Raw genomic sequence first — 12,873 nt, forward strand, 5'->3', positions numbered from 1 at the left:
GCCAGTGGCTTAGCAACTTCATTTGCCAGCTCCTTCAGGACCCGCAGATGCATTTCGTCAGGTCCCGTGGACTTGTGTACGTTTAGGTTTTTAAGATGGTCTCGAACCAGATCCTCTCCCACAGTGGGCAAAGGGTCTTCATTCTCACAGTCCCTGAATTGGCCTTCCAAGACTTGGGTGGTGTGGTCATAGCTTTTACCAGTGAGGACTGAGGCAAAGAAGTCATTAATGACCTCATCCTTCTCTAAATCCAGGGTAGACATTTCTCCCGATAGCTTCCGGAGAGGGCCTACATTGTCCCTAGTCTGTCTTGTACTCGCTATATACCTATAGAACCCCTTCCTGTTATCCTTCACATTCCTAGCCAAGTTTAATTCTAACTGGGCCTTAACTTTCCTAACCTCGTCCCTAGCTTCCCGGATAACATCCCTGTATTCTTCCCAGGCCTCGTGTCCTTGCTTCCAATTTCTATAAGCCTCTTTTTCACTTTGAATTTTCCTGAGCAGCTCCTTATCTATCCAAGGAGGTCTCCTGGCCCTCCTGCTGCACTTCCTTCTAGTTGGGACGCAACACTCCTGAGCTTGTAATGTTGCCTTTAATTTTCAGAGAAGCAGTAACTCTGTGAATCACAAAAGGAATATAACCATTGAAATACCTAGAGAACATACTGGGAAGAAGGGATAGTAAAAACTTTTCTGTTTGCACTAATAAAAATGTGATGATATGAAATGGGTAAGAATAACAAAATCTTTAAGCTAAGCAAGCTGAGGGACATAGGTTTTCTTTGATCTAAAAATCAATCTGGTCTCATGGAGTTGTGTACCTTTAGGTTTTTAAGATGGTCTCAAACCAGATCCTCTCCTAGAGTGGGCGTAGGGTCTTCATTCTCACAGTCCCTGCGTTGGCCTTCCAAGACTTGGGTGGTGTGGTCATAGCCTTTGCCAGTGAAGACCAAGGCAAAGAAGTCATTCAGAACCTCAGCCTTCTCCAAATCCCGGGTAGCCAATTCTCCTGATATCTTCTGGAGGGGGCCTACGTTGTCCCTAGTATGTCTTTTATTCCCTACGTACCTATAGAATTTACAGAAGTTCTCCAAAAGTATAAGAAAGACAACATTGTAGGTGCATTCAAAAAGGATGGAAAAAAAATACTGTGCTAATTGTAGACTGTTTGGCATGACACTGAGTTTGTGTTGAGATGGGGTTTGATCAATTATCACTCAAAGTAGGATAATGAAGTAAACAGTAATTAACAGGAGTATAAGGAAATAGAATTGTTTTTCTGAGAAAAACCAAGCTTCTAATTATTTTCAGGGTGGCTGCAAAAAGTAATAGTATTGCTGAATCCAGCTTACACTTCCGCAAGGTATGTAGCAAGATCTACACTGAGATGTGCTTCTTACATTGTCCTAGAGGAATGGATTCTTGGCTATGCATAGTTTAAGGGGTTTTGCTAGTAGACTGGAAGAGTGAATTTGAACCACTTGATAAGCTTGAAACAAAAAACCTTTTGGATACCAAGGAAGACACATACTAAGGAAATGTCAAGTGAATATATTTCATACTGTGACTGGAAGGATTACTGCTGGAACAGAGACAGAGTACAGCACCTGTAGTGCAGAAAGGATGTCAAGAAATTGGAGTGGATTCAGAGAAGAAACTTAAGAATGATGAAGGGATGGAAAAATAAGGCTATCACTGAAATATATGCCTCAAACTATTTGTCTAATAAAAGACAAGTCTGTGGGGATGACCCCACTATAATCAATAATTTGCTGGGAATAGAAATCTATTAACAGAGAACTAGCAAAGAGGTAAAGTAATTGCCTATACTAAGCATTTAGCTAATGCATTCTCTATCTCTGGAGAATATTTATAAATCTATACTGGATATTTTATTAAACGATATGCTTGAGATAAAACAAGAATTAATTCAAGGGATTCTGTAGTCTGAGTCTTCTTAAAGGATAGACTAGATAGACCAGTTCATGGCCTGTAACAGAATCTCATAATCTGCATTTTTCTGTTGACTAGATGAAGTTATAAACCCAGTGAAGTTTTATTTAGATGTAAAGTCCTTTCTCAAATAACCTATAAAAATTTATTTCTTAGATTTTTTTTTTATTGTTTTGGAAAATAATTTCTGAGCAACTGTATAGTTAATGACTGAAGTAAATTTTGTATTTCTTTCATTGCTGCCCTTGTGTGCTACAGAATGTATGGTGAATGATTAATAAGATTTTAATGACAGCAGTAACATCAGTAAATAAAGCACAGATCAGAATCACAGCAAAGTTTTATTCTTTATGAGAGAACTGCAATATTGTGGTTGATTTTTATTTATTTTTAACAGGTGCAATTATCACTTTTAGTGTATTAGAAACAAATAAATTATATTTCTGAAAGTATATTTTACAAAGGTGTAACCTATGGAATTATTACTAAAGAAGCAGAGAAAAATACTTCTGAATTCTTGCAATCTTTTAATCTTGTTGAGTAGCTAGGTTTATCTGAAAAACATGAAAACATAAGACAATACTGATATTACTGTACAGTAACATGGACTTTAATGAGGAATATGAAATACAGAATTGTGAATTGCAGATGCAGGAAAAGTTTTTATAGCAGAGGAAATAGACCCAGAAGACAATTGTAGAGAAAATAATTTAATTTTCAATTTTTTAGAAAGAAAATGGGATTGCAGATTTTTAATTATTTGATGTTTCGTATGTTGAAAACTCACATCTTTGAATAGCATAGGAAATGTTTTCCATCCTCACTGTGTCCTGTGGAGTTACTGACAGTTTTATTTGTTAGATGTTTTTCCCATTTTGCTTTTTAAAACCTTTTCCTTTTATCACTGAGAAACATTAATTTCTGAACGTATCTGTGAAGCATATATCTTGCTATTCTGTCTGTGGTCTGTGTTTCTATCATTTTTCTTATCTAGGTAGGACTTCACTCAGGAATTAGGAATGGTAATCTATTTTATTGGATATTTGTATTCATGGAGCAATTAATTTACATGAATGAAGCTGTGCCTAGATGTAAAAAATTCAGTCTGTGCAGATTTTATATACCGGCATTACAAATAAGCATGGGTTAAACTAAAGTCACATGTATAGTCTGAACATGCAGATAATGGTTTCTCTGGCTGTCTTTTTTTGCCTTTACTGTATCTGTTGGATGTGGTGTTGAAAATACTTGGTGGTTACCTTCTTTAGTAATAGGGTTCATTTGAAGGAAAGGATGCATCTTAAGTATTACATGCTGGAAGTAAATGTAAAGAGGTGAACATTGATTCTGGATCACATTCTTATAATGAATCAATACTCCTGAACACAAAGATAATAATTTATTTTAAATTGTAGGAGTGTTAAAAAAAAAAAAAGTACTATTTTTAGATTTCTAAAATAAATGGTACACATTTATTTATATGTATTATTTAAAATATCTATTTTTCTCTATTGTTTATAACGTAAATTTTGTTCTGTGTTAGGTGGATTTGCAGTCACATTTTTTCTTCTAAGGAAATGGGATGTGTTTCAGTCAAAAATGCATACATTACACCAACTTTAGTGTTCGAAAGTAGTTAAGTGTTCAAATCTTCCCTTCTACATTTACTTTTTATAAGAAAGATGAACTTACTTATGCTCAAATAAATCCTAACTTTATGGGCAAACTGGCAATGCATACTGAGCCAGATAGATAGAAAAATGCTGAAGTCTATTTTATACCTTTGTCATTCAGCCTCAGAACTGGTAGATGCACTTTATAGGCAAGCAGGGCTGAGAAGAGATGGTAGTCATTGTACAATACATTAAAATGCAACAAAGTGCTTGTACTTAACTACCAGGCTATAGTCCCAGACCCTCAAAAGACTGAAGGCAACTAAATCTCTCCTCAGGGTCATGCTAAGTTTCAAAAACCTAACATATACCAAAGGGTCCGTGGAAGGAGAGAAACTCAGACAATATCATTCTAGTTACCAAGCTAAAACATCTATTTGAGTGATATTATTTTTACAGAGGATTGACTGAGAGACTGAGGAACCTTTTCCTGTCTGTGGACAGAGGCTTCCAAATTAACTCAGTGGAATATTCTTTAAAATATTAAACCATGATGACAGAAAGCTTCTCAAACTGTTTTGTCTAAAATTTGGAATAACTTCTGCTTTAGCGTACTGCTTCCTGGTATGGAGAACCAGAGACTACTAAGAACACAGGACAAGGAATAATGAGAAAAAAAGAGGAAAAAGTCACAAGAAGTGACAGTTAAGCAGCCAAGTTTTTCATACTGTGGGTTCAGTCAGTAGCAGGAGGAGCTGAGAACTGATACTCTTGCATGGGGCTGCATACTCATGGCAAAAGCCAATTATCTTTAGTTTCTCCATTATGTCATTTGACTCAGATCTGAATGGCAGTTAGCTTTTTGAGGAGGAGACATTGCTCTATCATATGGAAAACGCTGAACAATGCAGGAGCTGAGAGGATTACTTTAGAAGTCAGTAGGTATTTTTTTCCCACAGGGAAATTCTTTGATAAGTTCACATGAACTAATGCTTTTTTGAGATCTGTCGTTCTGGTTTCCATAAAGCACTAAAAGCATGCTCTAATGATACACTATAGTATTAATTTTTTAAATTTAAATGTCATCCATTAGTAAGTCAAACTGCTTACATAAACTATAAACATTTGCAGAGCCATTTTTCTCAATCACACTGAATAATATTATTCAACCAAATTGAATTAATTAGAATAGATGTGTTTTCTATTAAAAAAAAAAAAAAGGAATTTTATGGCACAATAATTAAAATTCACAATTACCTTTCTGTAGCTGTACTTGAATTTGACAGCATGTCAAATAACTGAATATTTTCTGTTCACAGTCTTAACAGTGTGAAACTTTTCCATAGTTGTTTCTTCTGGTTGCAATCACAACTGTAAATTGTAATAAGATATTTCGACTGGAGTGCAACAGAGCATGGCGTATATCTAAACCAGGGTGATGAACAAATAGACAAGCTGCCTTTTCATGGAAGATATTGGGGAACTTCTCACATTATAGCTCCCAGTTCAGTGATAGGTTTATGCCAAATATAATATGTTATTAAGTGTGCTGTACAATTGAAGTTGGATAAATTTTTGTTTAATTCAATGTAGCTACACTACACCACTGGTTTAGGGAAACAAGTCAGTCCAGTCAAATAAATTAAAAAAACCTCCAAACAAACCCAAACAAAAACGTTTCTCAGAATTTCTTCAAATTTGATATATAGGTATAATGAGTAAGAAATTTCTTCAAAACGTATTGAGGTTATACAAGGAATAAAAGAAAAAGGGTAAGAACATACAAGTGCCAAGAAAATGGATTTTTACACATTGTTTGGTATGTTTGATCTGATCTGTCTTGTACATTAATTGGACAAAGGAATGTGGAATTAGAAAGCAGAAAATAAATCTACAAAGCACAAAATAGGAAAGCAGAATGACTACAGTGTAAGCCTTTATTTTCACATCATCTGTGAAAACATTTTATTGCACAGTTGCACATTACAGTGACATTTCATATGTTCAAACCACATTTCATGGTGGTATCCAGTCTGGGTACAGTAAATATATCACCACACAATGAAAGATGTGTTAAAGCATTTTAAGGGCAGAGCTACTGCTCTGTTTTCTGATGATAAAATAAAACAGTTTTGTTGGTTTCCTCTGTTTCTATTGTGACAACATTAGTCCTTCCACCTCTGGTACATGACTAGAAAATGAAGAAAAAGACTGTACAGTTTCCCTGTAATGTGTGTTGACAGCTCCACTAAATTCCGTATGTACCTAGATGCACTGGAACATGGTGGGTTACTGACACTTTTTACTTAAAAGAAAAAGAAAAGGGAAAAAAATGAACTGAAAATTCAATACTAGAAAAATGGAAGTATCTACTTATTGTTAGTTGTATATTACAGTTCAACAGTATAGCAATACCTGTAATGTAAAATATGAGTTATTTGTTAATTCCTTGAGACATCAGTTAACAAAACAATTTCAGTAGCCACAGATCCTGAGTAGCTTTGAAAATCTGTGCCGTAGTGTTTTTTGCTTACCTCTCATGAAAGTGAGATACTAAAATGAACAGTTCTCAGTATAATGGTCCAAAATCTCTTTTCATCAAAGCTAGTAGCAAGACGTAAGTATCTGAGGATATGATTTGATGAATAATTTAGTCAAATATATTAAAATAAATCTTCATTTTTCAGACCACATTATTTCCAAGTGCTTCAAGACAATCAGGAAGACTTAATCAACATAACCAAAAGGCTTTATTTCATACTGGAGCTGCAAGTAAAACTGAATAAGTATGTTGGCTCTTACACTAGCTTTCTGGCACATAATTTGGCTCTTTTTGACTGTTCCCAAGGAAATGTGTACACTGGAGTTACTGAGGCATTTATTTCCATCTAACCTATAAAACTTTATAAGCCTAATAAAGAAATAATAACATCTTTTTATGGTTGTCATCAGATATGTTTAATAACAGTTTAACAAAGACAGCATGTCAGTCTTTGTATGAGTCAAGATAGGAAAACAAAGTAATAAATCTTAGCCCTTTCTTTATTCTACCTGCATTTTTGATAGCATAAATAAAAACAAGGGAGAGAGCAGCTTTTAAACAGATTGAGTTTTCTCTCTTTTTGAGCTGGAAATATGTTTTGGTTTAAGATTATTTCTCATGTGTTAGCTTACATAGTACAGTAGTTGCTTCCAAGGTCAAAAAGATCTGCTGAAATTACTGAATGCTACTCACTGTGGATGTTCTCAGTGTAAAAGTGGCACGCTTATTTACGCTTCCAGAAGTGTACAGTTACAACCGTTTGCTTTCTAATACATGTCCAAAGTAGCAGAGAGAAATTAAAAACATCACTCATGCAGTATACAAAGTGGTCATTTTGGTCACTGAAGGAAAGGCTTTCATTTAGCAAGTTGGAGCAAAATGCAGGGATCAGCAGAAGGCAGAAAAGATTTGAAGTGTGGAAGAATCCTGTTGACACAAAAAGGAATCCTGAATTATTGTCTCTATGTTTTCATAGTTTTTAAGATCAATGTATTTTCCACCATCTGTCTCCTTACTGCACTTTGAATATGAATGGAACATATGCTAAATATATAATATTATGCTCTATCACAAAAAATGCAGGTTTTTTTCTGAATATAGTTTAGAACACAGTTTAGAACAAGATATTGCATATAGAACACCTGAGGAAAAAAACCCCACATTATTTGCAGTGTGTGGATATTCTTTTTGGCTGAAACATAAGGTCTATGTTGCAAACTTGTTAAAATTATGGAGAAGAAAAACTTATTATAATGATACTAAATTTTAATAGTATTGAGAATTAAAATGCTTATTTGATACCAGTTTAAGCTGGTCCAAGTAGTAATTCTGTATGCATACATATATATCGTCATGGTTTAAGCCCAGGCCATAAATTAGAACCACGCAGTCTACTTCCTCCCCCACCCTTTCTTCCCCCTGCTCCTGGAGGGATGGGGAGGAGAATCGAAAGAATGCAACTCCCACGGGTTGAGATAAGAACAGTTTAATAACTAAGGTATAACACAAACCACTACTGCTACCACCAATAATAATAATGATAAAGGAAATAACAAGGGAAGAGAATACAACACCTCACCGACCAATACCTCGCCTCCACCCAGCAGTGATCTAACCCTTCCGGGAACTCTCCGTTCTACCTCCTGGGCATGACATGCTGTGGTATGGAATACCTCTTTGGCTAGTTTGGGTCTGGTGTCCTGTCTCTGCTTCCTCCCCGCTTCCCCTCCTCCCCGGCAGAGCATGAGACTCACAAAGTCCTTGGTCAGACCAAACATCGGTGTTATCAGCTCTGTTCCCAGGCCGAAAGTCAAAAACACAGCGCTGCACCAGCTACTAAGAAGGAGAAAAAATGACTGCTACTGCTAAACCAGGACATATATATATAAATATATATATGACAGACAAAAGATTCAAGCAAAGACAGTCAAGCACTTTCAAAGTCTGCAAATTCAAAATTTCAACAGTTAGAAAGTGACAGACTTAGAGTTGTTGATGCCATCTTACTTTAAGCCATTGTACCTATATTTTCTGATACATATAATTCCAAAGTATATGATGCATTTTTTCTCCAGCCCTTATTTCATTTAATGCAGAAAATGTTCAGTGGTTGCAGATGAGCAATGATCTGAGTCTTTGCTTTATACTTACTGGTCAATGCATGTCCTTAAGCATTGCATTATTCACTGTATAATATATAAATATTGCAATGAGACAGAAAACAGGTGGCATAGGCTTACCTGCCTATAGAGAGGAGAGTGGTCTGGCAGGGATTCCACCTCTGGTCTGAAGGCTTTGGGATAGTAGGTCTTTCGTATGCTGTGTGACTTGCACTTGTATGCCAGCAGTCTGTGGCTGGGTACCATGCCTGTTGGGGAGGGAAGAAGGACCCTTCCATAGTACACTCGTCTCTATGGACACTCATGTTATGGTCCAGTTCCTGGGTGAGAACATATGTTTAAATCACTTATCTAGAGCTATAAACAAATATATACTAACAGAAATTATTTCAATAACCTTTGATTTTTGGATTGAAAAGAACTGTAAGGGTTTGAGGTCTCATTTATAGCTTTACAACAGCTTATGAGGCCATTTTTGTACTGCATCTCAGCTTTCAGCAATAGTCACCCATTCAGTTTTGCTGTGACTCATCCACTCCACTTGTGGGACCCAGATTACCTAACTGGTTCTCAGAAGGTTTCAGACTTCAAGCCAGGAGGTGACCGCCTGGGCTTGTCATTTAACTATGTGGATGATCAGCTAGTGAAGGCACAAATTCAGACATGCACAGGGTTTTTTCCAGTTGTGCAGATATATGCTGAATGAACAATAAGTCTGGGGAGAAAATAATGAAGAGTCATTTCTAACTGAAAATATTAGAAATTCTGTGCATAAAAGAACTGAATTAAAGGAAAAATATCAACATTTTCCTAGTAAATCCTGACTGAGGGGGTGGGAGGTATTTGAGAAATGACTTAATAAAATTAGAAGTACCCTTTGTATTTGTCATTTTATGGATTTCTGAAACTTCTGTATTAACCTTTCCACTTACATTATATGCAATTGCACTGACACCTACATGATCTGTATGGTAAAATACATTCACCTTATAACTTAAAACTATGTCTACTGATGTAACTGATAGAAATAATAGTTGATCTTCCTCTCTGTGGACTGAAGAATGTTGGGAGAAAAGTCAAATTTTGCAGGTTTGGCACAGTTCCAAGTCCCAGCACTTCATTTTCCCATTTTCTCCTTCCAGTCTCCTTAGACAGCCAGTCCCATCTCCTCTCCCAATTTCTTCCATTTCACTCCATTCTGTTATAATCTTTTTTTTGTTTTTATTCGCTGTTACTTCCAGTCCAATAGCTTGCTTCTTTGTTCTACCTGAGTACCAGCTCCAGAATAGTCTCTTTTGATTTGCTTGGATGCTGCTTCAGATCCGACAGGTCAGGGAGAAGCTGTCATTTTTTCTGGCTCTGGAGGGGCTAGTTTAATTGTAACTTTAATAGGAGGTTTTTTTTTTGTTGTTGTTGTGTTTTGTTTTGTTTTTTTTTTTTTTTTTTTTTTGTGTGGTAAAACCAAAATAATTTCCCTAGCTCTAGTCCTTGAAGTTGATTAGTTGTTTTGTTGAAATTCTTTTCACAAGGTTCATACTCTGAGTGAAAACTTTCGATTCGAGACTTTCTCTAAATAGACATTAAACAAAACTTCAGTGATTCACAGGCTACTCTTCTATAAAAGCATAAATGATACTAACAGTCACACCTATTTTTCTGCATAGGTTAACTAATGCAATTTCAAAGTTTATCTGCTTTTGATTTGGACTTTCCCATCATACTTCAACTGACTGTAAACAGGTGCAAGTCAGGAGGCAGCTTGAGTTTCAGCCTTTCAGCTATTCCCAACAGCAATATACACTTGTTTCTAGGAGAACTGTGAGTGACTTGAAGACAAGAAAGTCAGTCCATGAGGGACACTAAGTAAGAAAACAATGTCTCATGTTTATTTTAAGCTCTGTTTAATCCAGTAGCTCAGGCTGAACAAGAGATCCTGTGAGCTACTTGTTGACACTCCACAGCAATGCTTTGTCTGAGTATCCAAAAAGAACATTCGCAAATATACTTTAGTTATGTTGTTCCACCACACTGCTGCCCTACCTCAATATGCCTTACATTTCCCTTCCTCACTTCGTATTATATGCAAACCAACATCATAAGCTCAAAGAAAAACAAAGCAGCAAAACCTCATCACTTAGCTGTGAAAGAACTCACTTTAGATCTGACAAATAATACACCTTAGAGTTATTTGAAGGATGGTGCCCAAAGTAAGGAAAAATTAATTTGAAAATAATAATATCTGTAAAAAGCACTTCAGCAACAAACATGCAAAGAAGCAACAATTTTTATTGCTTATTTATACACAGGTTTTTTTCCTTTTTTTTTTTTTGTTTTCCTTTCCTTTTCTCTTTTTTTTTATTAATAACTATTTACTATTAGAAACTGAGCAACCTAAATTTAATCATGGTTCTTCTATTTGATGACAACTGGTTCTTCATGTGACTCAGATAGTAATTATAAGGTTATTGGACTTGCATTAAGAAAAAACAATTTCAATGGCCTCGGCTGATGCAATTATTTATTTCTAAACATATATAGATGTTTAATGATTTTACAAACATAACTATTTGGCAATCAACAATTAACTAATGTTCTTTACAATCAGGAATTCTGTGTCCCATTCAAGAACACCCTTTGCCCTTCTGCCTCTCAGATTTCTTAATAAAAACGATTATTTTGAATTGAGGGTATCAGATCTTTGTACTATTATCTTGTTGAGTACTCATCATATAAGCCTTGACAAGATTAAAAAATCTTATGTATGCATTGTATCCTAATGTTTTATCTTTTATACTAGATCTATGCAAGCCTAAGACGTAAAAATATGTTCCTGGAGGTCTGCATTAACATCAAATTGAATTGAAATGCTTCAGTGTCGTTCATTTAGGGTTTTGGTAATTCATGTATATTTGATAACTGCATCAGCAAGAGTTTAATATTTTCTGCACAAATTTAATTAAATATCACTTTTTTTTTCTTAAATAGCAAACGTTGTGGAGGGAAACACTGCTAACCCTAGCACAGAGGATGAATATATTTAAATAAACCTTTTAAAGGCAAAAACACACTTCAAATGGCCCACAGGTTTGTCACTTCCTTCAGTGTCAGTCTTCATGAAACAGAAAACAAACTATTTTCCAGGATGGAATCTATGTGTTTATTTAAAATTACAGTTTCTTAAAATAGTCAGAATGTTATCACCTATCCTCTATGTTCACTTTGACTGCTACAAGGGGATTTTACTCTGGATAAGTCCTTACTTTCTGTCAAATATTTTGGAAGATACTTAATTTTTTACTTGCAGCTCTGTTTTGTTTCATCGTTTGCTGTAGTCTACTTGATGACAACTTTGGCGTGCTTCCTTAATACTGACAGTACCTTCAGGTGGTTTAAAAATTGAATCTGTGTTCACCACGATGCCTTAAAGCAGGTTACAATAGCAACAACTGAAAATAACTAGAACAATGCATAGAATGTCAAGATGATGTTCGTTTGCTGTTAACAGATGAATTGACTAAAAAGGTCAGTATTAGACAGCTTTTACGTCCAAGAGAACATCAGGTTCACTTTGGCTTGGCCAAGGGTTTTACCATTAAGTAAAAATCTCCAGACCCAGCTTGTAATACAAAGGCTAAAAGGAGGATCAAAGTACTTTTTTTAAATTTTTTTTATTTCATCAAGGATGAATATAGATAAATAAAATTGGAAATTAAAGGGAAAAAATCTAAACAGTGATAAAGCTGAAAAAAAATTATCTTGCTTTATTAACCTCCTATCCACCCCCCTAGAGCTATATTGGAGCATTTCTTGTCCTTCTGACTCTCAACAGAAATAGAAAGCAAAGGATTTTTCCACAGCATTCATACTATCTGACTTTAGACAGAATTTGAATTCTTAGACCTCCTGTATTATTAAATTCAAGGCGAGTGCCTCCACAGGAAGTTCTGCTTTGGGCTATAGCTTTCTTAGGATTTCTATATTCCCTCTGGACACTTATGCTTTTCTCTGTTAAGTATTACAGGAGTGGAGAGTCCTACTTTGGAAAACTTCAGTGTTAATGTTAGTAACATGAAAATCCTCTTTTATCTGTCTTATTACACTGCAGGCTTGCCTGGTCCTTGGTTTAAGTTAAGAGCACATTAAGGATTGCCAGCATTTCAGTTAGCCCACAAAAGTTTATCCCCAAGCTGACCCTTAGCCAAGAGCTGTGCTATGCAATTCAGACGTGCTTCTAGTTTCTGACATACCCCTGGCGTATCATCATGAAAAACTGTTTTAGAAACATTTTCCTGTCAAAACAATTCTCTAAGTTTGATCAACTGTCTTCAGGCAATTTTTCAGAAACTTTATGTACATTGAAACAGGTACTGTGTGAAATGCAGCCAAAAGGTTTCCATAGCTCGTAGTTAAATATGCTTCTTGTTGGCAGATGAAACTTGACATTTCAGCTATTATTTGTGGTTGTCTTATAATACCTTGTTAAAATATTTTATATGGACAATTAGCAATGCACTCATATTCAGTACATTTTTCTCATGGAACATCTGATATGCTCAAAAGTCCCATCTAGCAGTTGTGTTGCTTTTAATTCACTCACTTCTGCACAATGTGCTTATAAAAGAGGTGTAGTGTGAGGTATTCCT

The sequence above is a fragment of the Psittacula echo genome (genome assembly GCF_963264785.1).
Source record: "Psittacula echo genome assembly, chromosome: 4".
In the NCBI taxonomy this organism is placed as follows: Eukaryota; Metazoa; Chordata; class Aves; order Psittaciformes; family Psittacidae; genus Psittacula; species Psittacula echo.